The sequence below is a fragment of the Petaurus breviceps genome, unplaced genomic scaffold (genome assembly GCF_028583685.1).
Source record: "Petaurus breviceps papuanus isolate PSGF00001 unplaced genomic scaffold, PetGlider_PUasm1.0 441, whole genome shotgun sequence".
NCBI lineage: Eukaryota > Metazoa > Chordata > Mammalia > Diprotodontia > Petauridae > Petaurus > Petaurus breviceps.
Genome location: NW_027186335.1, coordinates 520627 through 548582, shown reverse-complemented (window position 1 = coordinate 548582; position 27956 = coordinate 520627). Strand labels below are relative to the sequence as shown.

At 37.4% G+C, this 27956-nt stretch overlaps 1 protein-coding gene across 4 annotated transcripts in view; it reads left to right on the top strand.

Annotated features, from left to right (window-relative positions):
• The window catches only part of ARHGAP39 (Rho GTPase activating protein 39), a 418348-nt gene that overhangs the window by 71512 nt on the left and 318880 nt on the right, over nucleotides 1-27956 (top strand). The window contains exon 1 of one of the 4 annotated variants that reach the window (XM_069100946.1): nucleotides 22612-22897. The exons of the other annotated variants lie outside the window; for them this stretch is intronic. The gene's annotated coding sequence lies outside the window, so the exon portion shown is untranslated. Of the gene's footprint in view, nucleotides 1-22611; nucleotides 22898-27956 lie in introns of those variants that run through there. 4 annotated transcript variants of the gene reach the window in all.

Sequence of the window (27956 nt, the reverse complement as noted above, 5' to 3'; positions counted from 1 at the left end):
CAGGTCTTTTTGACTCCAGGGCTAGTGCTCTATTCATTGAGCAACCTAGCCACCCCATGTCTATAGTAATTTTAAATGAAGTTTCTCTCTCTGTTTTCTCCTCCTAGGTTTTGTTGGTAGTATATAGAAATGTAGGGTTTTAAAAAAAATATCCTACAACTTTGTGGAAGTTTTTAATTGTTTCAACTGGTTTTTTAGTTTACTCTCTAGATTTTAGTTAACCATCATATCCATCTGGAAAAAGTGAGTGTGTTGTTTGCTCATTTCCTGTGCTTGTTCCTTCTATTTCTTTTTCTTTTCTTATTGGTATAGTTAACATTTCTAATACAATATTGAATAGTAATGCTTCATCCCTAATCTTATTGGAAAGGCATCTAGTTTATCACCATTACAGATAATATTTGCTCTTGGTTTTAAAAATGTACTGGTATCATTTTAAGGAAATCTCAATTTAAGCCTATGCTTCTTAATGTTTTAAACAGGAAAGAGTGTTGTACTTTGTCAAAAGCTTTTTTCTGCATCTATCAAAATGATCATGTGGGTTTTTTTCCTTGTGGATATGGCCAGCTAAACTTTTAGTTTTCCTAATACTGAACTAGCTCTAGCTCCTTTGACTTACAGAATATCATATTCTAAGTCCTCCACTCCTTCATTGTTGTAGCTGCTGAATCCTGTGTGGTATTGAAAGTGTTTCCTTGCTATTTGAATTTTTTCTTCTTGCCTGCTTTCAGTATTTTCTCTTTGACTTAAGAGTTCTTGAGTTTGGATAGTCTTGGAATATACAACATGACAAATGTGAAAATATTTTTAATAAGAATGTATATGTAGAGCCTTTATTAGATTGCATGCCATCTTGGGGAGGTGGGAAGAGAGGGAGGCAGAGAAAATTTATAATTTATGGAAGTGAATGTTGAAAACTAAAAATAAATAAATTAATTTATAAAACAAATAATCCTGGAAGTTTTCATTTTTTGATGTAGGAAGTGACTGGTGGATTCTTTCAGTTTTTACTCTGCTTTCTGTTCTGAGATCTAGCTTCTCAGGTTCTTGCGTTTCTAAATCTGTGATCCTGCGATTTAGAGGGGCCAGAGAACAAATGTTATCAGCCACCTGAGATCAGCTTATTACTACACCTAATAAGTGAACTGAGTGTAGCTCCTAACTGTTACTTTATTTATGGTAAAAATGTTGAGAAACCCCTCGTTTTCATTTAAGATTCAGTTCAGGTGTTACATCCTCTATACACCTTTGCTTCATCTTCCCAAACCTGGACAACTCCTTTGAAGTGACCTTACTCTGTCTTGTAAGTCAGTTTTCTCCAGTATTTTATTTTAAGCTTCTTGAGTCTGCACCCTAATTACTAAACATAGTGCCTTTGCCTGTAGAAGGTGCTTAAGGTGTTGAGTTGAAGTGGTAGAATTCCATGGAGTAGGAAGTAACTCTTGGTCTGGATTTTGAACAGTAGCTAATTTTGAGAGAGGTGGAATGAATAGGGATATTCCAGACAGGAGTGATAGATGTTGGATAGCCTAAGCAATGCCATGTGAAAATGTAGCTGGGTGAAAGTTTGATTGCATAAGAACCAGCCTTTAAAGAGGGATATTCTACTTGATCTGCCTCTTGCTAAATGGAGATTGGGCAGTGCCTCTAGTATTTTTCTTTGTCTTAGCATACCACCAAGCCAGGTACCCACTGTCATCAGGAAATCTTTAGACAGTAATAATGTAGTCATCGGTAAACATGAGGGAAGCATGATTCAGCTGACATTTATTTTGTATCTCTTGTATGGAGAGCCCTGTTGGACTGATTGGCTTTGCTGATAATTTCTTTCAGAGTGTTGAAGAAGCAATTACTCCATTAGATCTATTCTGATTAATAACAAAGGAGCGGTGACTGAAGTAGAAATGACATTAATTTTAGGAGGCAGTGACCATTCAATTATAATCATGGATTTAGAGCTGGAAATTCATCTTAGAGGTCATCAAGTATGGTCTCCTTGTTTTACAGAGTGGAAATCAGAGAGGGGAGGCAGGAAAAACATTTACATAGCATCTACTGTGTGCCAAGCACCATGCTAAGCTCTTTACAAATATTATCTTAGTAGACAGGCCCAGAGAGGTTGTGATTTTCCCAGGGTCACACAGATACTAAGTGCTACAACTTGGATTTACACTTAAATCTAACAGTCTTCCAAAAGTTATTGTACACTCTCTTGGAAGTGGCACATCTTTGAGTTGATGATATAGAAGGGGGTAGTAATGGAAGATGTTAAGTGACTTTTGAAACCACTTGGGAACATTATAAATTTAAAGTTAGAATGGACTTTAGAGATAATTTAGTCCAACCCACTTATATCACAAATTAAGAAACTGAAGCTTAGAATGTTTAAGTGGACTGTTCAAGGTTGTACAGAAGATGGCAGAACCAGGATTCAAATTGGTTCTGTGTCTGTTGCTCTTTCCATTGCACTAAACTGCTCTCACTTCAATACTTGAGTGACCTATAATTTCTCAAATATAGGACCTCTGTTGTTACAGATAGCAACTCTTCTGTAATCTAGTAGAACGTTTTATGGAGTTGCCATAGTTAAAAGTTCATCACTGCAGCTAGTCTAATAATGAGCCTACTGAACTAAGCTGGCCTGTTTTTTTAAAAACAAGCATATAATTCTTATCCTTGGGCCTTTCTTGAAAGCCTTTTCTAGGATAGTAGAACCTATCAGCTCTCAATATGACCAGAACAGAACTTGTTTTTCCTCCAAAAACTACTCATCTTCCAAATTTCCCCATAACTTTTGAGGGCACCAGTATCTTAAGTCACCCAGGTTCTAAACCTCAGTCTTAGCCTTGATTCCTCACTTTCGCTCACCCATCTCTCATCAAATCAGTTGCCAAATCTCATATTTATTTCTTCACGGCATCTCTCAGATGTGTCTTCTGTTCATTCACAGTACAACCACATCAGTTGAGGCCATCATTACCTCTCACCTGGATGGTAGCAGCCTCTTAATTGGTCTCCTCAAGTCATGTCTTTCCCACTGCAATCCATCTTCAACCTAACTGCCAAAGTGATTTTCCTAAAGTATTTGTCTTACTATAACATGCCCATCATTCAAAGTCCAATGGTTTTTGCCTCTAGAATCAGTATAGAATGCTCTGCCATTTAAATTGCTTTGCCACCTGGCCTCTTTGTATCTTATAGATTATTCTCTCTGCATTCTGTAGTGTAGCCAAACTGGCCTGTTTGCTTTTCTTCCAAGTCTTCATCTCCTGTCTCCATACCTTTGCACAGGCTGTCTCCTCATGTCTGCAGTGCTTTCTTTCCCTTGTCACTTCTGTTTCTTTGAATAGCTGACATCCTTCAAGACTCAGCTCAGATGCCATTCACACGAAGTCTTTCCTTGTCTTCCTTGCTACTAATGCCTTCACCTCTCAAAGTATCATATCTACTCTATGTATCTTGTTTATCCTTATTTGTTTATTAGTCATCTCCTCCTTTGAAATGGAAACTGTCCTTGAGTGTGATGGCTGTTTTTGCTTTTTCTTGATAGTCCCAGCACTTAGCATGGTGTCTAGCACATGGTAAAGGTTTAATAGACGTTTCTTGATTGTTTTATTCTACTAGCACAGCCTTTTGAATTCTGGGAGTAACAGTTAATAAAAAGTGTTCCTGGGAATTAATGCAGGTCTTCAGCCTTCAATCCAGATACCTTTTTCACTATACCATGCTAATGAGGGATGAGGCATTTTCAAGAACAAAATTCTAATGATGGAGCTGTAAATTATTCTGATGAATAAGGTAGAACCTAGGAATAAGCCTCTAAAGAGACTGACTATAAAGTGGCTGTACAGGTAACTAATACATCAAGCTCATATTTTAGACGGACATATTTGTTTATATACACATACAGAGACACACACACATATATACACATATGAGATAGAAACATATAAATGATAAATGCTTAATTCAAAAGCTCAGCAAGGCCTTGTAGCTCCAGGTGGGCTAAATCTCAGAAAAAGCAGGTTTATGATAAATGCTGAGAACAAAAAATTTTTAAATATGTCAAGGACAAAAGAAAAATCATAGAAGGGACCGTGCCCTTTGGGGTGGTCTGAAAAATAGTAATGTGAACAGCACAGAGAAGGCTAAACTATATAATTCTTCTTTAATTTTGTTTTTCTCTTTTTATTTATTTATTTTAATTTTTTTTAGTTTACATCTTTCATTTCCACACGATTTTGAGTTACAAATTTTCTCCCCATTTTTCCCTACCCACCACCTCAAAGCAGCAATCCCACTGAATATCCCCTCCCCCAATCTGCTCTTTCCCATATCTTCCCCCACCCACCTTCTGTCTTTCCAGTAGGGCATTGTGGATCTCTATGCCCCAGTGCCTGTATATCTTATTTCCCAGTTAGATGTAAAATAATAATAATAATAATTATATATATATATTTTAAACATTTGATTTTAAACCTTTGAATTCCAGATTTTTTCCTTACCTCCCTCGTCGTCCACCCTTACTGGGAAGATAAGCAATTCAATATAGGTTGTACATGTATAGCTATGCAAAACATTTCTACAGTGGATACATTGTGAAAGACCAGCTATATTTCCCTCCATCCCATTCCACCCCCAACTTGTTCTGTTCTCTACTTTGCTCCTGTCCTCTACTTTGCTCCTGTCCTCCTTCAAAAGTGTGTGTTTCCAACTTCCCTCCCTCCCCAGCCTGCCCTCCTTTCCATCATTCCCCCTCTCATCGCCCCCTACTCTCCCGCAGGGTGAGACACCCCATTTAGTGTGCATGTCATTCCCTCCACAAGCCAAATCCATTGAGAATAAGGTTGACTCATTGCTTTCCGCCCTCCTGTTCCTCCCCTCCACCCCAACAGCCATCCCTTGCCTCTTCTATGTGAGATAATTTACCCCATTCTATCTCTTCCATCTCCTCTCATTATATTCCTCTCTCACCTCCCAATTTCACCCTTTAAGTATCATCCCTTCCTATTCAACTGGTCCTGTGCCCTCTGTCTATGTATACCTGTACACATATATACACATACTCACATATGTATTCATATGCCCATATACCCTCCTATATAGACATATATAGTATGCATACATACATACATATATACACACACACATATATATATATACACACATATACATACATACATTTCTATTTCCTTCAATTATTCTCATACTGAGAAAAGTTTCATAGGTTACAATGATCATTTTTCCATGAAGGCATATAAGTAGTTCAACTTTGATAAGTTCCTTATAATTTCTTTTTCCTGTCTACCTTCTCATGCTTCTCTTGCTTCTTGTATCTGAATGTCATATTTTCTATTCAACTCTTTTTTTTCATCAAGAGTGCTTGAAAGTCCTTTATTCCATTGAATGACCAGTTTTGCTGGGTAGGTGATCCTTGGTTTTAATCCCAGCTCCTTTGACCTCTGGAATATCATATTCCAAGTCCTTCAATCCCTCAGTGTAGAAGCTGCCAGATTCTGTGTTATCCTGATTGTGTTTCCACAGTATTCAAATTGTTTCTTCCTGGCTGCTTGTAATATTTCTCCTTGATCTGGGAACTCTGGAACCTGGCTATAATATTCTTAGGAGTTTTCTTTTTGGTATCTTTTTCAGGAGAAGTTTTCCTTTTGATGCCTGCCTCCCTCAGTATTCCCTCTCTATCAGCCACCCCCCCTTTTCCTACCCTTTCTTCTTCTTCCCTCCCTTCTAACTCTCTTTTCTTTCCCATTTTCCCTCCTACTGCAGGGCATGCTAGATTTTTATAGTTAACAAAGTATGTTATTCCCTCCTTGAACCAAATCCAATGAGAGTAGCTCTCAAACAATGCTCTTCTCCCTCCCTTCTTTCCCTCTAGTATAATAAGTTTTTGTGTCTCTTCACATTAGATTCCTATACTTAACTGAGTATGTTATTCCCTCCTTGAACTAAAACCAATGAGAGTAAAGCTCTTACATTGTTCATCTCCCTCCCTTTTGTTCCTCCCTACTATAACATGTTTTTATGCCTCTTCATGTGGCACAATTTACTCTTTTCTGCCTCCTCCTTTCCTCTTCTCCCATTTCAATCCCTTTGTATCCCTTAATAAGATTTTTTTATCATAACATTAGTTAATTTACACCCACACCCTTCTATCCATATATATATATACACATATATACATATATATCCTTTTAAAATGTCATGATAATTACAGAATTCTCAATATTCTCCCATATAGAAATGTAAAGTTTGTTCTTATTGAATAACAAGTTGTGTGTGTGTGTGTGTGTGTGTGTGTTTTCTCCCTGTTTACCTTTTTTATATCTCTTTTGAGTCTTGTATTTGGAGATCAAATTTTAAGGTCTGGCCTTTTCATCAGGAAGGTCTAGAAGTCCCTTATTTTGTTGAATGACCATCTCCTTGCCTGAAAGATTGTGCTCAGTCTTGCTGGGTAGTCCAAGCTCTTTTGCCTTATAAAATATCATATTCCAATCCCTCTGATCTTTTAATGTAGAAACTGCTAGGTCCTGTGTGATCCTTTCTGTAGTTTCATGATAGTTGAATTGTTTCCTTCTGGCTGCTTGCAGTATTTTTTTCTTGATCTGATAATTCTGTACTTTGGCTACAATATTCCTTGGAGTTTTCAATTTGGGATATCTTTCAGGAGGTGTTTGGTGGATTCTTTTGATAACTCTTTAATACTTTTGTTCCTGGATCTCAGCGCAGTTTTCCTTGATGATTTCTTGGAAGATATTGTCTAGGCTCTTTTTTTTTTTTATCATGGCTTTCTGGTAGACCAATAATTCTTAGATTACCTCTCCTTGATCTGTTTTCCAGTTCATTTGTTTTATCAATGAGGTATTTTACATTTTCTTCTATTTTTTAATTCTTTAGATTTTGTTTAACTGATTCTTGATGGCAATTATAGAGGCATTAGCTTCAATTTGTCTTATTCTAGATTTTAGTGATTTGTTTTCTTTGGTTAGTTTTTGAATCTCTTCTTCCATTTGTTTAGTTTTTACTTTTAAGGAGTTATTTTCTTCAGTTAGATTTTGAACCCCTGTTCCCATTTGGCAAATTATACTTTTTAAGGAGCTGTTTTCTTCAGTGAATTTTTTTTTCCATTTTGCTAATTATATTTTTAAAATAAGTCGTCATTTTATCTTCTACCTCTCTAATCTGACTTTTAAAATCATTTCTTGAGTTCTTCCAAGAATGTTTTTTGGGCTTGAGACCAGTTCATATTCCCTTTCCAGGTTTCAGATGTGGATATAGGGTCAGTGCTGTCCTCTTCTGAATTTGGATCTTTTCATTCACTGTAATAAGATCCTGAAGTTTTTGTTTTTCCAATTTGTTTTTTGACCATTGTGATTGTCTATTTCCTGGCTTTTAAAGTGGATCTCTGCTTCTGGGGTACAGAGGGTTCTGACCCATGCTTCTTATGCTGGGAGTTAGGGGTCTGGTTATTGACTTTGTTACTAACTCAGAGGCTATGACCTCTGAGTGCCTAGCCTGAGTCCAAGGCCAGGACTTTTGGTGTTATCCTGGGGTTATACTAAAGCTCACAGCATGAGGGGAGGAGTGATTTGACCACTTCAGGATTCTGCTTCTAGAGCCTTGAGCTAGAGTTCAGGCAGGGTTAGCCATTGGTGGCCGGGGCTGCTCTTGTGTCTTCCAGTTCCCCTGGTTGTGCGAAGGCACACCTCGGGTTCTGGTGTAAGCACTTGCTGACTTTACCCCTCTAGGGTTCAGGATATCCCACTGTTTGGCTGAGATGTGGTTTGTTTGGATGCCTCCCATCCTGCACTTTAGCCTGTGTACACCCATAGCCATATCTTTCCTCTAGGACTCCCAAGCCTCAAGCTGGTTCTGCTATTTTAGGATTTTACACTGGAGCAATATTCTCTGGGTTTTTCAGGGTCAGAGAGGGAGATGAGGGCACCTACAGTTTACTCTGCCATCTTGTCTCCCAGATGTTCAGGTAAATGAATTTAAAACATCCAGACTGTGGGCTGATAGGCCCAGGAGTAGATTTTTCTGCTGCTGCAGGCCCTGTACTTGTCTCTTACCCAGCTGCAACAGACCCCTGTCCTGTGGTGAAAGATTTGGTCATTGCCCCTTTTATGGGTGAATCAGTTCACCTGGGCTCACTCTGGCTCCACTATGGTCAGGTCTGTGCTGGTGCAGCCTCCACACTCTGCACTCGTGCTCCCCCTGCCCAGTGCAACAAATCCTACCCATCCACACTTTTCTGGGCTGGAAATTTGCCACTCTAAAGTCCATCCAGATTCACTTTTTAAGGGTATTTGAAGGAGTTCATGGGCTAGTTTAGGTGAATTCCTACTTTTACTCCATCATCTTGGCTCTGCCCTCTCTACTGCATCTTGTTCAGCTAATTGATGGGCATGCCCTCAATTTCCAATTTTTCGCCACCACAAAAAGAACTGCTATAAATATTTTTGTAAATGTGGGTCCTTTTCCCATTTTTATGATCTCTTTGGAATATAGACCTAGTAGTAGTATTGCTGGATCATAGGGTATGCACAGTTTTTTATACCTTTTGGCATAATTTCACATTGTTCTCTAGAATTGATGCATCAGTTCGTAACATCACTAACAATGCATGTGTCCAATTTTCTCACATCTTCTCCATCATTTATCATTTTCCTGTTTTGTCTTGTTAGCCAGTCTGATAGGTGTGGTATGGTACCTTAGAGTTGTTTTAATTTGCATTTCTCTAATCAATAGTGATTCAGAGCATTTTTTTCATATGACTACAGATAACTTATTTCTTCATCTGAAAACTATCTGTTCATATCCTTTGACCATTTATCAATTGGGGAATGACTTACATTTTTATAAAGTTGACTCAGTTCTTTATATAATTTAGAAATGAGACCTTTATTAGAGACACTGGCTATAAAAAAATGTTTCCCAGCTTTCTGCTTCCCTTCTGATCTTGGTTGTATTGGCTTTGTGCAAACCCTTTTAAATTTAATGTAATCAAAATTATAAAATGAACTCTTTAATAAAAGTGTAATTAGTAATGGACCATAGACTGAAATGGCCTCAGTAATAAGTTGTTTTAAAAGTGTGGTGTATGTGAAAGAACAGTGGACTTGGAATTAGGAGATATGGATTCAAATCAAGTCAACAAGCATTTATTAAGTATTTACCATATGTGAGGCACTTTGTTAAGCTCTGAGAATATAAAGAAAGGCAAAAATGATCACTGTACTCAGTAATGGGGGGGGGACGAGAATTGTACAAGCATGATAACTGGTAAATTGTAGATAATCCATAAAGGAAAGAGACTAGAATTAAGGAGGATTGGGAAAATCATCTTTTAGAAGATAAATTTTTAGCTGGAACTTTAGGAAAGCCAGGAGGTAGAGTTGGTCAGGGAAAGAGTTCGCAGAATGATGGGGAGGGAAGGACAACGAATGAAAATATCTGAAGTTTGGAGATGGACTGTCTTGTGGAAGGAACAAAGAGTCCAGTTTCACTGTATCTTGGAGTGATAGGGGCATGGCAAGATGTAAGAAGATTGGAAAAGTAGGAAGGGATTAGGTTATGAAGGAATTTAAAAGCCAAAAAGATTTCATATTTGAGTTTAGATGTATTAGCCATTGTTATTTAGTAAGCAGGGGTGTATCGTGGTCAGCCCTGTGCTTTGGGATCAGTTTGATAGTTGAATGAAGGATGGGCCAATATAGGAAATGACTTTGAGAAAGAATGACCAGCCCTCTGGTTATTGAAAATAGTGCAGGTTTAAAGGGTTAAGAGGCTCTGCCAAGTTGATATCAATGTCACAGGAGAGAAGGGGGTATATATAAGAGATGTTTTGAAGATAGAATTGGCAGGACCTGCCAACTCATTGAATCTGTGGAGTGAGAGAGTGATGGGTCAGAGATAACCTCTGGGTGACTGGGGTCTTGTCCTCATTTATAAGAGGGAAATTAGAAAGAAGTTGGAGGGTGTGGAAAGGTGAGAATGAGTCCACTTCTGATTCTGGCTGGGACAATTACCAGCTCACAGGTCACTTAACCTCTTTGAAGCTTAGTTTTCCTCAGCACAGAAAAGCGCTGTGGAAATGTGAATAATAGGGAGAGAGCAATCTCATACTAGAAATGGAAGGAAAAAATGCATGTATAATAATATAATAAAAAATATTCTAATTCATTATAAATCACCAAGGCATAGGGAAACACAAGAATTCCATATTGAGAAAAGTTTGTTTTTTATCTGAATAGTTAGGAGAGATTCTGTTTTGTATAATTTCATTCTATTTACCATCTAGAAAGAAAACTTTGGGAATTATCTTCTTGTTTGAAGTTGCTTGCAAATGACCAACGTCTTCCTGTTTGCAACAGTTGGGGAGAACCTAATGAGAAAGAAAGAAATTTTCATTTTAGACAGGTGTTATTCCATATAGGAGAAATTCCCTTTGCAGTTTAGGTGTAGACCATATGCTGTAGGGGAGGAGTGCTTGCCTTGGTCTCTGGAATCTGTGTCCTGTCTCTGACATTCTTCTGTAATCACACACAAGTCATTTAAACTCTTGGCACTTCTTTTTCTTCATCTGTAACGTTGGCATAATAGCACTTGTCCTGTATGCTAAAGCAAACTGGATTTGGTGTTAGAAGATCTGAGTTGGAATCTTAGCTCTGCCTCTTGGTAAGTTATATGAGCCTATGCAAATCATTTATCTTTTCTTTCTCTGCATTTTCTGGTCTATAAAATGAACATGCATGCTTTATGCCTCACTAGAGTATTTGGAAAGATCATATTGAGATAATTATATACTAAAAAATGTTTTGTAAAGTATAACACAAATTTCATCAGTTATCATCACCAACATTATTGATATCATACACTTCGCAGGGTTCTTGTGTGGAAAATATTTTTAAAATATGAACTTAGTATTATTTGAGAACTATTACATATTTACAAATGTTGTGCAATGAAATTACGTTATAATTACATTTCAGATTTTGTCCCTCAAATATGAATACTGTCATTGAAGAGAAATGTGAAGGAAGCTCACTGATTGATTTCATGTACCCTTCAACAACAAGAATTTACAAATTCAGTGCTGTTTTCACTGTACCTCTCTTGTCTTCATAGAGATGATAATTGGACCCATGATAGTGGATGGAATCCTTTTCTGTCTCCTCTTTAATTGTTTCTGAAACTCTGTAGGCAGCAGTTAAGTTATATATTGCTCTCCAAATGTCCCTGTCACTGTTTATGTCTTATCAGGGTTAATATTATTCAAATAGGATTATTTTGACTTCTAAAAATTCACCACGTGTTGATGTTGGTGATTAATAATGAGGAAATAAAGATAAAATGACTGACACTTGAGCTCCTGTGTCCTAAACATTTTCTAGTATTTTCTAATTTGCTTTAAAGATTAAATAGATATTTGTTTTTTCCTGTGAATTACTTTAGAGCTGTTTTTTAAACTTGGATGACTTTCACAAAAGGATAAAATTTGCTGCATACATATTAGTGATAAAAATATTCAAATACATTTAAGATATTTCTAGCACCAATATTTTGTCTTCTCCTATCCCTCTTTTACAGAAGACCTCTCCACATAATTTACTGAGACCACAACAATAACAAATGCTACTACTATTACTCCTCCTCTTCTTCTTCATAGTGTCTATATGGTACTTTAAGGTTTTCAAAGCACTTTACAGGTAACTCATTTGAGCCCTAAAACAATCTTGAGAGGTAGGTACTATTATTATTCCCATTTTATAGATGAAGAAACTGAGGTTAATAGAGGGTAAATGACTTGCCTGGGGCCCCACAGCTTGTCCAAGATTAAATTTGAATTCAGATCTTCCTGACTCGCTATCCACTGTACTACCTAACTATCTAGAAAATTGAGACTATTCATAGTGAACTTCCTCTTCTCCTTATTCCTGTATCTTACAGTCCCTCTGTATCATTTCCTTTTACTCTCTTTTCTTTCAATCTCTGACATAGATACAGGCTTTCCCTCTGTTAAGACCATTTCAATTCAGCAGGCATATATTAGATGCTTATCACGTGCTAGCCACTAGGCTAGAAACTAAGGATATAAAGACAAAAATGAATCATCTCCTACAATCAAGAATGTGGGGAGGGGGAGAAGGAGGTAAAAATGTAGGCAGATATAAATACAAGTAAAGGGCAGCTGGGATGGGGGGGGAGAAGGAGTGTGGAAAGGAAGTACCAACAACTAGGTAAATCAGGAAAAGCTTCCTATAGGGTATAGCTCTTTAGCTGAATCTTGAAGGTAGGGTTTTCAGGAGGTGAAAATGAAGATGGAGAGAATTCTAGCCATGATGTAAAAGACAACCTTTCCAACTGGGTCCTTGAACCCTTCCCCTCTCATTTCCTTTTAAGGTTTACTCCCTTCTAGTGAATCACCCTCTCTCTTCAGTTTTTACTTATCCATGACCTCTTTACTTCCTGACCACAAGGAAAACATCCCCAGGTCCCCCTCATCATTTAAAGAATCTTCACTTGAATTTGCCATGCCTTCATCTTATTTTTCTTTACTTTTCCTTCTTTTTATAGCCATAAGCCTAGAAAAAATTCTCATCATTATTATATCATGTTGTACAAGAAGAAACAGAACAAAAAGAAAAAAATATCACAACCCCCCCCCCCCAAAGTGAAAGCAGTATGCTTCTATCTGCATTCAGACCCCCATCAGTTCTTTCTCTGGATGGGATAGCATTTTCTATCATGAGTCTTTTGGAACTGTCTTGAATTATTGAGAAGAACTAAGTCTATCATAGTTGATTATAGCACAGTATTCTTACTGTTTACAATGTTCTCCTGTATCTACTCACTTCACTCAACATTAGTTCATGTAAGTCTTTCCAGGTTTCTCTGAAATCCACCTACTCATCATTTTTTATAACAATAGTATTCCATTACATTGATATACCACAACTCGTTCAGCCATTCTTCAATTGATAGAAATTCCCTCAATTTCCATTTCTTTACCACCACAAAAAGAACTGCTATAAATATTTTTGTACATGTAGGTTTATTTCCCTTTTTTATTATCTCTTTGGGATACAGATACTGGTATTGATGGATCAGGGGGTATTAACAGTTTAATTGCCCTTTGGGTATAATTCCAAATTGCTTTCCAGAATGGTTGGATTAGTTCATAACTCCACCAACAATGCATTAGTGTCTAAAATTTCCCACATCTTAAACATTTATCATTTTCCTTTTTTTTTAATATATATTAGCCAATTTGATAGGTGTGAGATGGTAGCTCAGAGTTGTGTTAATTTGCATTTCTCTAATCAGTAGTGATTTAGAGCATTTTTTCATATAACTACACATAGCTTTGATTTCTTTGTCTTAAAATTTCTTATTCATATCCTTTGACCATTTTTCAATTGAGGAATGACTTGTAATTGTATAAATTTCATTCAGTTCTCTATATGTTTAAGAATTGGGGTCTTTATCAGAAATACTTGCTGTAAAAATAGTTTTCCAGCCTTTTTTTTTTTTTTTTTTGCTTTTTGGAGGGCATTTTGGGCTTAAGTGCTTGCCCAAAGTCACATGGCTAGTAATTGTGTCAAGTGTCTGAGGCTGGATTTGAACTAAAGTTCTCCTGACTCCAGGGCCAGTGCTCTATTCACTGTGCCACCTAGCCACCTCTGCTTCCCAGCTTTCTGCTTTCCTTCTAATTGTGGTTGCATTAGCTTTGTTTGTGTAAACCCTTTTTATTTTAATGTAATCAAAATGATCTGTTTTGCATTTCATAATGCTCTCTCTATTGTTTGGTTATAAAATTATCCCATTTCCATAGTTATGATAGATAAAGTATTCTGTGCTCACTTAATTTTCTTGTAGTATCACCCTGTATCTCTAAATCATGTATCCGTTTTGACCTTATCTTGGTATAATGGTGTGAGATCTTGGTCTATACCAAGTTTCTGCCATATCATTTTTCCAGTTTTCCTAGCATTTTTTGTCAAGTAGTGACTTCTTATCCCAGAAGCTGGAGTCTCTGGGTTTATCACACAGTAGATTACTATAGTGCAGGCCTGCAGGTTATGTGACCCATGGGCCCCTTCTTGACTGGCCAGAGTGGCCCACAGGCAAAATCCTTTCATAGGCCACAGTTTGTGCAGGCTGTGTCTTGTGTATGTAATAGTCCACTCATCTACCTCTATATCTTAGCCAGCACCAAATAGTTTTGATGATTGATTGATGCTTTATAATATAATTTTAGATCTGGTATGGCTATACCACTTTCCTTTGTATTTTTCTTTATTAATTCTCTTTATATTCTTGACCTTTTGTCCTTCCAGATGAATTTTGTTATTTTATTTTCTAGCTCCATAAAATAATTTTTCATAGTTTGATTGGTATGGCACTGAATAAATAAATTAATTTAGAGAGAATTGTCATTTTTGTTGTATTAGCTCAGCCTAGCCATGAGCAATTAATATTTTTCCAGTTGTTTAGATCTGACTTTATTTGTGTGAAAAGCATTTTATAATTGTGTTCATATAGTTCATGAATTTGTCCTGGCAGGTAGACCCCCAAATATTTTATATTGTCTACAGTTATTTTAAATGGAATTTCTCTTTCTATCTTTTGCTTCTGGGCTTTGTTGGTAATATATAGAAATGCCAGCTGTTTATGTGGGTTTATTGTATATCCTGCTGTTTTGCTGATGTTATTAATTATTTCTGTTAGTTATTTAATTGACTCTCTAGGATTCTCTAAGTATATACTATATTCTGTAAGTATATACTATATATACTTAGTATATATACTATATTCTCTAAGTATATACTATAAGGGTGGTAGTTTTATTTCCTCAGTGCCTATTCTAATTCCTTCTATTTCTTATTCTTCTCTTATTGCTAAAGCTAACATTTCTGCTGCACTATTGAATAATAGCAGTGATAGTGGACATCCTTATTTCACCCCTGATCTTAATGGAAAGGTTTCTAACTGATCCCCATTACAGATAATGCTTGCTGATTGTTTTAGATAGATACTACTTATCATTTTAAGGAAAACTCCCTTTATTCCTATATTCTCTAGTGTTTTTAATAGGAATGGGTGCTGCATTTTGTCAGAAACTTTAAAAAACTCTTCAAATGGGGATAGTAGCTAGGTGGTGCAGTGAATAGAGCACTGGTCCTGGAGTCAGGAGGACCTGAGTTCAAATCTAGTCTCAGATACTTAACACTTACTAGCCATGACCTTGGGCAGGTCACTTAGCCCTGATTGCCCTGCCTTTCTGCCTCCAAAAAGTACCCCCCCCCCCAAAATCCCAAAACCTCTTAAAATGATCACAATTTGTAATACTGTTTATTACAGCTATCTGTCTCAGTGTGCTATTCTTCTATTAGACTAAGCTTCCTGAAATCACCAGTGGAAATCTTATCTCATCTTTGCATCTCCTACAGTGCTTTACACATAGAAGGTACTTTGCTTTTGTGGTATTTTATTATATTGTTTGGTGTGGAGGTATACCTATTATTGGGACAAACAGTGGTGGAGAAAGACTTTAATTCAAGCTCTGAAGTGAAAAGTTAGTTAGAATTCTATTTCTGGGACTAGCCAAAGAGTTGACTAGACTAAACAAATATGGAGTTTAGGCAGGAGTTGTGAAATACTGCCCAGAGTAGGGGTCCAAAGCTTGGGAGTATTGGGGGGGCAAGGATCAGCAAATAAGTTTTTCTTAGGACAAAGTCCCTGAACTAATGGAAATTACAACTTAGTGGATATTTAATGTTTGTTCCAACTCTATTTTATTTTGTTTTGTGTTTTTTTTCCCCTTTTGGAGGGGTGGAGGCAGGGCAGTCACACGGCTAGTAAGTGTTAAATATCTGAGGACTGATTTGAACTCAGGTCCTCCTGACTCTAGCACCAGTGCTCTATTCACTGGCCACCTAGCTGCCCCCCAACTCTATTTTAAATCATCAAATATTTATTAAGCACATAAGCCTGTTGGAAGTTTCTAACTGGATGTCCTTTAGACATTTTGGACTCAGTGGAACTCACTATTTTCTTCTCCAAATTCACTCATCTCCTTAGTTTCTGTGTTTCTGCCTGGGATACCACCGTGCATCTAGTTAACTACAATCATCAGCCACAGGGTTATCCTTGACTTTTCAGTCTCAAACTCTGTTCCTACAGACCCTCAATCCCCCATCAAATCAGTGCCAAGTCTTTTACAACATCTGTAACATCTGTTTCCTCTCTGTGCATGCTACCAACATCTACTATGGGTTCAGATTCTCACCTCTTCTTGCCTGGATATTGTTCTGGCTTTCTAATTAATATTTCTGCCTCCTGTCTCTCTCCCCTTTTCAGCCCATACTCCCACAAGCTGCCTAATTGATATCCCTGAAGCGTATACTTCTGATTGTTTTTCTCTTGTTCAAGAACCTATAGTGGCTTCCTTTTGACTCTAGGATAAAATACAAACTCTCCTGTTGGGTATTTAAAGCCATTTAAAATCTGACTGCAGATTACTTTTTTAGACTTAATACACATTACTCATCTTTGTGTACTCTAGGGTCTGGACAGCCAAACTGGCAACTTGCTTTCTCTCATATACGACATCCATCTCCCAAATACGCCTTTGTCCTGGTTTTCCCTGTTTCTGAAATGTATTTCTTCCTCATCTCCACTTTAGAATCCTTATTTTTTTTTTAATTTTAAAATCAAAATGTTGAACTTAAATATAAAAAAGTGTATTCTTATATACATGGCAGAAAACAAAGAGGATTCTGTATGAAACCTTGACTCTTTATTTCATACTGTTTGCTTGCCTTTTTTTTTTTAAATGTAAAGCTAGGTATTTGTCAAAACTTAACATCAATTCTTCTTAGCCACTCCCATTTCTTTCACTACTACCATCTTTCTCCCAATTTACTGAATCACCTTTGTAGTGATCTTCCTTTACTATATATATTCAGTCATTGAATTCTTGTGGGTTTTCTTTTGCACTTATTCTCAGATTGACCCCCTTATACACCATTCCTATTATCATCAACCTCCTTACCTCATACTTGCTAGAATGTAGCAATCTTATGGCTAGTTTTCATAATTCTAGATGGCACATAGTTGATAGAATGCTGGATTTAGAGACAGGAAGATCTGAATTCTTTTACTGCCTCAGACACTAGTTTTTTTGATCCTAGGAAAGTTGTTAATGTCTCTTTGCCTTTGCTTTGTTTTTTAACTATATAATAAATTTTTTAATATTACTTTCAGAACTTTCTTGTGCATCTGTGCTTTCTTATGATTTTCCTTCTCTTTTCTTTGCATTTAAAAAAGTATTTCAGTGTTTTTTTTTTTTTTTTTTGAGGGGGGTGGTGTATATTACTGTTACTGACCTGTTTTTCTCTCATACTTACTTCCCATACTTATAGTCCCCCTAGGGAAAGATTTCCCCTCCAAAAAAAAAATTCCTAGTAAGTAACCATCTTCTGTTTACTGTCAGGTTTCTCAGTAACATCTCTCCTAAAGCATGGAACCTAGAGCTGGACAAAGTATCCCGGATTTGGTTTGACTATAGTAAAATACATGGGACTATTATCTCCTTATATTGGTACATTCTCTTTATTAATACAGCATGTCCCAGAATTCTTATGTAACTTTAAACTTTAATATCATAAAACTGTGATAAGACTTTTGGGACACTGTATATCTTGAGATCTTTTTGGCTTTTTTGGTAGTTGAATAATAGTTTTGGATCATACAGAGCATGATTTTCATTAAACCTTCCCCTTCTTATCATGTTCTTAAGAAGATTTTTTTTTTAACTTTGAATTTCATGTTGTATGTTTCAGTCTATTTTTCCAGACTTTGGCAGTCCTTTTGAATATTTATTCTGTTATCATATATCAACTATTTCTTTCAATTTTGTTTCATCTACACATTTTATAAGCACATCATAAGTTTTAATGTTGAATACCACAGGAAGAGGCAGGTTTCCCCTATTAGCACACCACTAGATAACTCCTTTTAGATGAGCGCAAATCAGCTAATTAATTCTTTTGAAATGTGATTAAGACAGTTACACATTATCCTAATTGTACTATCAACACTTCCCTATTTTTTCTACAATGATATTATGAAAGATTTTTCATATTTTGCTTAAATCAGAATATGCTATGTCTTTGGAATTCCTCTCATCAGTTTTGAAACCTTAGCAAAAAAGAAAGTACTAAGTAAGTTTGACATCATTTAGTGAAGTGATCTTAGATTCTAGTAATATATTCTCTTTGATTTTTACAGACTTATGAGTTGTTTATTTGATAAACTGATTTTGTGAATATTGCCAGTGCTTGATATCAAGGTTATTTTCCTGCTTGCTGGAATCTACCTTTCCTCCCTTTTTGAAATCGAGGAGTACCATTTTTTTTTCTTTCTCCCATTTTCTTGTATTTTTTTTCCCACTTTATTTCCTATTAGATGATTCCCTAGCTTGGGACATTGCATGAATGTTTGTTAAATTGAATCGAATGGTGATAGATGGTCTCTAAGAAGTTTGATGCTTAGTAACAGGTTAATAGAAGAATATTAAAAATTATTAGTACTTGGTTATAAAGTAAGTTGCATTCTTTCAAATACAAATGCATCATTTCTTGAGCCTAATTTTTCTGACCTTTTTTCAGTTGAAAAATGTGACTTACTTTAATTCCCAAATATTTTCCTTGGCCTGTGGATGGGTTGCCAGACTTGGCAGATTTTATCTCATGTGGTATATATGACAGTACATAAGTAACCCACAAGATACCTTGATTGAAATTCTTTCTGAACTATAAATGCTGTTTTTTGTCAAGATGCTGTCCTTTTAACCGAGTGCCATATTCAAATGTAATGCTGATTAATAGCACAGTTGTAAATTTAATATCAATAGTTACATAAAATTTAACTATGCCAAGAGACCATGTGGTTCCTTACTTGTGCATACAATGTGAGATCTTGTTAAAAATAATTTGAGTACGGGCATACCTTAGAGATATTGTGGGTTCTGTTCTAGACCATCACAATCAAGTGAGTCACAGGAATAGACTATGCTGTAGTCTGTTAAGTGTGCAATAGTATTATGTCTAAAAAAAAAATCAGTGTACATACTCTAATTAAATACTAACTATCATCTGAACCTTCAGTGAGTCATTATTTTTTTTTTGGCCTTTTGGAGGGCAGTTGGGGTTAAGTAACTTGCCCAAGGTTACACGGCTAGTTTTTTTTTTTGTGTGTGTATGTGTGGGTGTTAAGTGTCTGAGGAGGATTGGGTCCTCCTGATTCTGGGCCAGCCTTTACTCACTGCCCCACCTAGCTGCCCCTGAGTCATTATCTTTTTGCTGGTGGGGAGGGTCTTACCTTGATATTGATGGCTGCTGACTGATCAGGGTGGTACTTGCTGAAGGTTGGGGTAGCTGTGATAATTTCTTAAAATGAGACAACAGTAAATGTTGCCACGGAGATAAGACTCTTCCTTTCATTTGAACTCTTAGAGGACATTATAGGGTTATTAATTGGTCTAATTTTAATTCTGTTGTGTCTCAGCGATCAGGGAGGCCCAAAAAGAAGGAGAGAGACAAGGAATGGCTGATGGAGCAGTCAGTGCATGCACAACATCCATGGATTAAGTTTGTAGTCTTATATAGGTATGGTTTGTGGTGACCCAAAACAATTACAATAATAACATCAAAGATCACTGATCACAGATCACTATAACAGATATAATGATAATGAAAACCTTTGAAATATTGCGAGAATCACTAAAATGTGACACAGACACAAGGTGAACACATGCTGTTAGAAAAATGATATTGATAGATTTGATTGATGCAGGATTGCCACAAACTTTCAATTCGTAAAAAAATATCATTATCTGTGAAGTGCGATAAAGTGAAATGCGATAAAATCAGCTATGGCTGCAGATCAGTGAGGCATGTGGTAACCTGTAACTATTGTAATAGTAGCTACCTTCTCTGTCTCTATAAATTTCCTCCTCTTTTTTTTGCATTTAAAAAAATATTTCATTGATGCACTTTTCTTTTTTTATTGGGGGGCAGGGCATCAGTACCACTAATCCCCTTCATAACTTCCAAATAAAGGTACTCTCCAAAAAAAACCTAAGTAATTAGAGGCAAGCAAAACAATTGACCATATGTGAAAATTTAGGATTTTTTTTTTCCTGAACCTCTAAATCCATAATCCATTGAGCCAGTAATTAGTGGGTATTTTCTGATATCTGAAGAAGAAAGCATAAACTTGGGTGGAGAAGCAGCTAGTGTTGAACAAGAACAAGGTGCTGAAGTTGAGGAAGTAGGGAGCGTTATTTGGAGACCTGCAAATGGGTAGGACAAAGATTAGAATAGACTGATATTAACAAATAAAATGAACTTTTAAGCGGAGAGTTTACTTTCTATTTGAGCTCTTCCATGAGTTCTTTCTGGACTTGAGACCACTTCCTATTTTTGGTATTTTGCCTAAGTTTTAGGTATTTTGACGTCCTTTTCTGAGTTTGTGTCTTAATCTTCCTTGTCACCATAATAACTTTCTAGGGACAGAATCTTTTTTTGGTTATTTTTTGCTCTTTTTTTTTTTTTAACCTTTTCCCCTTCTTTTAAATTTGAGCTCTGCTCCCAAGGTTGAAGAGACACTGTTTCAGGCTTCTTGTGAAGGGTTTTGGCTATTTACTTGGAGCTGCACTGGTGTTGCCCTGAGGCCCACAGGAAACTGTGTCTGGTGCAATGCTGATGGGGTGACTGGGGTTGCTGGAGGCCGCAGGGGTCTGGCATTTTACCTGGTCCTGAGTGGGGGTCCTAGTGCTGGTGTCTTGCATGTGCTGAAGCTTGTGGGATGTTTCTTTGTTTCCCTGGTGCTGCACTGGAGCATGTGTTAGGGGCCCAGTGATCCTGTGACTGTCCCCATTTGCTTTAGGTATCTGTAGAGTTGGAGTCTACTTATTTGCCTGGGACTACACTGAAGTGAAGCAGGTGGAGGTTCTCTGAACTGGAATCTGCCTGTTCCCAGGCTGTGCTGAGGCACATGGAGGCCCCTGGTGTTAGTGTTTGCCTGCCTGCTCCAGCACAGTAGGGGCTCAGGATCTCCCAATGGTTTGCTGAGGCTGGGCCTGCTGCTGGCTTGCTGGGATGCTTCCTGTTCCCCTTTTACCCAAGTGATACAGACCTTTCCCTACTTTTCTTCCAAGTTTCTTGGGCTAAAAGATTGTTTTACCTCATTTTTTTGCTGGTTCTGCTGTTTTAGGATTTGTTTTGGGACACTATTTTATGGTTGTTTGGAGGTGAATACGAGAGAGTTAAGGCGGTTTGCTGCTTACTCTGCTGTGCTATCTTGACTCCTGGAGGTCTCTCACAGGGTTTTTTCTTTTTCAAGAGGGAAAAATGAAGATTCATTGATTAGACAACAACAGTACAATTGGATAGAGGGATAGATTCAGAATTAGTTGAATGACTGGTCTCTAAAATCAGTCATTAATCTTTTTAAACCATCTTGACATGGTGTCTCTAATGGATTGCCTTAGGAATCTGTGCTTGGTCCTTTACTTTTAAACTTTTTTTTTTTCAGTGATGTGGCTAAAGGCACAGGTGCCACTCTTTTCAAATTTGCATAATACATCAATCTACGAGGCTAATTCATTAGTGTTAATTTTCAGAAAGTTCCTCACAAAATTTTAAAACATTGGACTGAATGTAATAAGATGAAATTTATTCAGGATTAATGAAAAGTTTTACATTTAGGTTAAAAAAACTCATTTTTGTAAATAGGAAGAGGTATGACTAGGCAGCAGTTTTTCTGAAAAAGAGAGGAACAGTTTTATTGTACTGAAAGCTTGATATTAGATATATGTGTTAGATATCTAAGAAAATTTTGATTGCAATGAGAGGCATATAACTTCCAGAATTAAGGAGGTGATAGGCTCTCTAATCTAGGCTGTATGTACTATTTTGGTGCCATCTTTTTTTAAAGACAGTGATAAACTTGAGAGCACCCAGAGGAGGGAACCAGACCTCCATCTCATGCCATTTGAAGATTTATTGAAGAAATTGGGAATGTTTAGCCTGGAGAAGAAGATGCTTAGAGTACACAAGATAGCTAGCTTCAAGTATTAGAAAATTGTGTCATGTGAAATAGAAATTAGAATTGTTTGATTTAACCTTAGAGAGCAGAATTAAGAGCAATAGGTGGAAGTTACAACCAAGTCTTAAAGAAAGGAAAAACTTCATTAGAGTTAAACAGAAGTAGAATGGATTGCCTTGGAGAAATAGTGGTTCCCCCTCCTTATTGGAGGTCTTCATACAAAAGCTGATGATTACTTGTTGGGTAGGTAATATGATGTAGACTTATTTATATTTTTCACCTTATACTTAGAAGCAGAGTACCTTTGCCATTCATTTACTCATCAACTTTTGTAATCTGGTCTCTATATTAAAATTTCCTTTTCTAAGAGTTTTCAGTGATCTTTTAATTCTAAGAGGATAGTTGTATTTTTTTTTTTGAAAGCAATCGGGGTTAAGTAACTTGCTCAAGGTTACACGGCCAGTTATTTCTGGGTGTGGTGCTAAGTATCTGAGCCCGGATTTGATCCAGGTCATCCCGACACTGGAGCTGGTGCTTACTCGCTGAGCCACCTGGCCACCCCGGATAGTTGTATTTTAATTGTTTTTTATACCTTTTTTAAAAATGCCATAGACATCTCCTGCTACTTTTTCATCTCTTACAGCCTTTCTTTGTCAGAAAGAAAAACAGTCAAGCAATATCAATCAAGTCACCAAATGATCCTGACAGTATATATAACATCTGACACCTTTAGTCTCTTACCTTTTTACTGAGAAGAAGGGAGGTATGTTTCATTATCTGTTCTCTGTAGCAGTGATCATTGCTGGTGGGATGATTGATGCCTTTACTCATCTCAGCTGCCTTTTAGTGTTCTTTTAATTTGTATTGTAATTGTATATATTGCTTCATTGGTTTCTTAATTGTATTATATTTTCCCCTTATTTATCTAAATTCTTTATAGTCTTATGTTCTCTTGATGCAGTAATATTCCATGAAATTCATATTTCAAAATGTGTTCAATTGGTGTTGATCTTTGTTTCTAGTTTTTTGCTATCTAAAAAAAAAAGCACAGCCATGAATATTTTGTTATACATGGGACCTTTATTTTATTTTGACCTTTGTATAGGGGCTGTATGTCCAGTAGAGAGATCCATGGGTCAAAGGCAATGAGACTGAGCATCTTTTCTGACAGAAGAGCAAAATTTTTTTCCATACAGTTGGACTAATTCATGGCATGACTATCTTCTCATAACTCCTCCAAAACTGGCTTTCTAGCTTTTACCATTTTTCCTCATTTGGTTGGTGTGAGGTAAAAGACCAAAATTGTTTTCTTTGAAATTTCTTTGGTTAGTGGTAGTTTGGAACATTTTTTCATGAGATGCTTGATGGTTTGCTGTTCTTCTTTTGAAGAACATATTCTTTGACTATTTTGTTATTTGGAATTGGCTCATAGTATAATATATTTGTGTAATGGGAGACCCTGGCCCTTTTAGGCTAAGGCCTTTTTACTAGGTATCAGTTCATGTAAATCTTTCCATGTGTATCAGCAATGCCATATTCACAATGCCTATAGAGATTACAAATATGCTGATATAATTATCCATCACAAAATACGTCAGGTTTGCCATTTGGGGAAATAAACTAGAAAATTTATTAAGATAGCAAAAGACTGAGTCCCAAAACCAGAAAGTGAAAGCCATCAGAGTAGTTATGAAATTGGCACAGGTAGATAAAGTAGAAAGCACCCACATTCTCAAGCCTTTAAAACAGAACAGGCTACCTCAGGCAAAGGTCCTCCGCTCCCCACTCACAGCAACCACCCAGCGCCCTGGAAGCGGGCTCCCAGCAGCTCCGGCCCCTGGCAGTCCTCAGCAGGAGTCCTAACTCAAAAAAAAAAAAAAGGCAACCGCCGCCAACTGCCCACCGCAGGACCGTTAGCTCGGCTTTTCTCTTTTTCTTGCTCTGCTATGTCAGCACGTCCATGGGGCATGGGAGATCTTTAAATCCCATAACCCTTACATTCGGCCCCAAGATCTTTCATGTCCCTTACTTGGCAAAAATACAGTAAGAATAACTGGTGTCAACAAAATTTCACAACAATATAACAAGAATAGCACACAATAAACACAAAAAACCATATTTTAGGGTGGGGCTTGAGCACAAGCTCCCCATCATTCCCCCCACCCCGAACAAATGGGGCCCCAAAATCTTGTGGTAAGGGGTGAAGATCTCTTCTTCTATGGCTACTTGCTGCTGAAATCGGATGTAGAGTTGTCCCTGTCCTTAGGGGTCCCATTTGAGAGGTCAGTTCTTAATATGCTTGATGCCAGGTCCAAGGGTGACACATCACAGTTGCAGACAGGGGGTGACATCCAGCTTAAGCTATCAGGCATCTACAGATGGAGGGTACCAAGCCTGTGGAAACAAATCTAACAAACAAGGTGAACAAACAAAAAATCAAGAAGAAGCAAAGAGACAATAACCAGACTATTGTAGCCTCACTCACGGTAGAATAAATGATTTAAGGGTACAATTTTGTAATCATCTTCTCCAGAATAAACAATAGTTACAGTGTTATCCTTCCCATATGCTATAATCTCTGCAGCCTTTGGAACATCATCTGGCTTCCGTTTTACCCATACTTTAGCTCCTGATTTTATTCTATCAGTAGAACCAAATCCTTCAGTTCCTGTGACAGTTATTTTGGAAGGAGGGTCAGTTTTTACAAGTGGCATTGTTTTACAAGGAACGATAATCACTTGAACTATCCTATCATTCTTGTGAATCTGTATGGGCCCCTCACCTAAATTCTGGAATGTTACAACAATTTCTCCTTGATAATTAGAATCTATTACTCCAGCCAATACATGTATTCCTTGAGCTGCTAATCCTGATTTGGGTAAAATCTGCCCAAAGTGATTTTTAGGGATTCTTATGCATATCCCAGTGGAAATTTTTCTTACTTCTTTCCTGTCCAACCAAAAGTCCTCTAAACAATGTAAATCATACCCCACCGAACCAGGTGGTCCTGGGTACGGTGCTGGGACATCTGGCCTCAAGGTCCAATACTCAATATTTGGGATCTTGTGTGTTTGTTGTTTTCTAATTTGCAGATTGGGGGTCATCATTCTGGCTAGAGGTGTACTTCCTCTCAATGGTCTATTATTCAAATTACGCAAAGCCATGAACAAATTATCCTTCCAATGTTGATATGAATTATTGGAACTTAACTTCCTCAACTGTTCTTTCAGTAATCCATTCATTCTTTCAATTAACCCAGATGCTTCTGGATAATATGGAATATGATATATCCATTCTATATTGTTTAGTATACAATACTTCTTCATTTCATTGCCTTTGAAATGTGACCCATTGTCACTCTGAATCTGCATTGGGGTTCCATAATATAGACTTATGAGATCTAGGGTTTTACAAGTGTTTTTCTGGGTTGCATTCTTATAAGGACAAGCTACTAGTACACCTGAATAGGTATCAACACAAGTACATATAAATCTGCATCCTTTATCCAGTGGTAGTGGACCAATATAATCTATTTGCCAGATTTGGGCTGGGACTTTTCCTCTTGCTATCTCTCCAGTTACTACCCGAGGAACAGTTCGCTCCTTTTCCAATTGACATATATGACATTCTTCTGCTATCTGTTTTAACAGTGAATGAGAGATACTAATACCTCGATCTTGTGCCCACTGGTGTGTGGCCTGGACCCCCAAATGGCCTGCCGTTTGGTGGACCCATTTTGCTAATACCGGATCATCAGTTGTTGTCAAAGTAGGGACAATACGTTCAGTAGCAATCTTTGCCAGTCGATCAGCATGAGCATTGTACTCACGTTCTGGTGTGGAGGGGGCCACGTGAGCATCTACATGAAAAACTGACAAGTCAGTGACCAAAGAAATGTTCCAGATATCTTCCCATAATTCTTTGCCCCAGACTTGTTTACCATGAATTTCCCAATTTTCATTTTTCCACATGGGCATCCATGTAACTAACCCATTAGCTACCGCCCATGAATCAGTGAATATATGACACTGTCCTCCTTGTTCTATTTTGATGGCTTGATATACTGCCATAAGTTCAGCATATTGGCTACTTGCACCTATCCCAGTACTTTCCAAAGTCCTTCTAGTACATGGGTTATAGGCCACTGCTTTCCAATGTCTTTTTTGCCCCAAATATTTTGCTGTCCCATCAGTAAACCATGCATGTCTCTTTTGTTCCTCAGTTAATACATCATATCCCTCATTCCATTTTACAGTGGACTGTACCAACTGTTGCTTTGGCTCAGGGGGTGTGTCATTCCTCTCAATTTCTATGTTTGCTATAGATTCATGCAGAGCAGAGACTCCGCTTTTGCCTGTTTTCGCTCTATTTTGAATATACCACTTCCATTTGATTATACTAGCCTCTTGGGCATGTCCAATTCTGTGAGAAGCTGGGGTACTCATTACCCAGGTCATAATTGGGATTCCAGGTCTTAATATCACTTCATGGCCCACAGTCAGTTGTTCAGTCTCCACCAAAGCCCAATATGCAGCTAACAACTGCTTTTCAAAAGGTGTGTACTGGACTCCAGATGAAGGGAGTTTCCTACACCAAAATCCCAAAGGTACATTTCGGCTTTGTTGTTTTTGCCATAAGCTCCAGTTTGCATAATCATCTTGTACAGTCACTTGCAATTCCACTGGACCATTTTGCATGGGCCACAAATCTAGGGCCAATTGTATGGCAGCCTTGGCTTCTTCAAAAGCTTTACTCTGGTCAAGTCCCCAATCGAATTCATATTTCTTCCGTGTGACTCCATATAAAGGTTTAAAATCTGTCCCAAATGTGGAATGTGGTGCCGCCAGTATCCAAACAATCCTATGAACTTTTGGGCCTCCTTCTTATTGGTAGGGGTAGGAAAATCCTGAATCTTTTGTCGGGCTTGAGGAAGAATCTCCCTTAGCCCCTTGTTCCATTGTATACCCAAAAAACTTCACATTCTGAGCTGGTCCTTGAACCTTTGCAGGGTTAATTTCCCACCCTTTACTTTTCATATGCTCAATTAGAAGGGTCAAACTCCTTTCCACTACTTTCGCATCTTTTCCCTGTATCATGATATCATCAATGTAGTGGGTAAGCTGTACACCAGGTAGCTTTAATTCATCCAACTGTTCAGCCACAATCCTGTGACAAATAGGGGGGCTATGTATGTACCCTTGTGGCAAGCGAGTAAATACAATACGTTAAGGCGAGTAACGTATAAGAAGACTTGAAAGTTAGGAAGGAGCCAAGTTAAGAAGGGCTTTAAAAGTCAAACAAAAGATTTTGTATATTTGATCCTGAAAGTTATAGGGAGCCACTGGAATTTACTGAATAAGAGGAGTGACATGAACAGACCTCTGCTTTAAGAAGATCATTTTGACAGCTGAGAGGAGAATGGACTCAAGTAGGGAGAGACTTGAGAGAGGTAGTCCAGTCTGAAAGCTATTGAAGTATTCCAAGTGTGAGGTGATAAGGGCCTGCACTAGTATGTATGCAGTGTCAGAATAAAAAAGGGGAGGAGTTTTTTGTAGCAGATGTAAAGGTAGAATCAGCAGGCCCTGGCAACAGATTGGATATGAAGCATGAGAAAGTAAGGCATTGAGTGTACTCCTAAATTGTAAGTGGGCCTCTGTGAGTGGGAGAATGGGGGTGCCTTTGAAAGTGATGAAAGAGTTAGGAAGGAGGTACAGTTTGAGGAACAGAAAATAAATTCATTTTTGGATATGTTGAGTTTAAGATGTCTTTGGAGCATCTGCTTTAAGATGTTTAATAGGCAGTTCTCTGAGAAATTTAATACA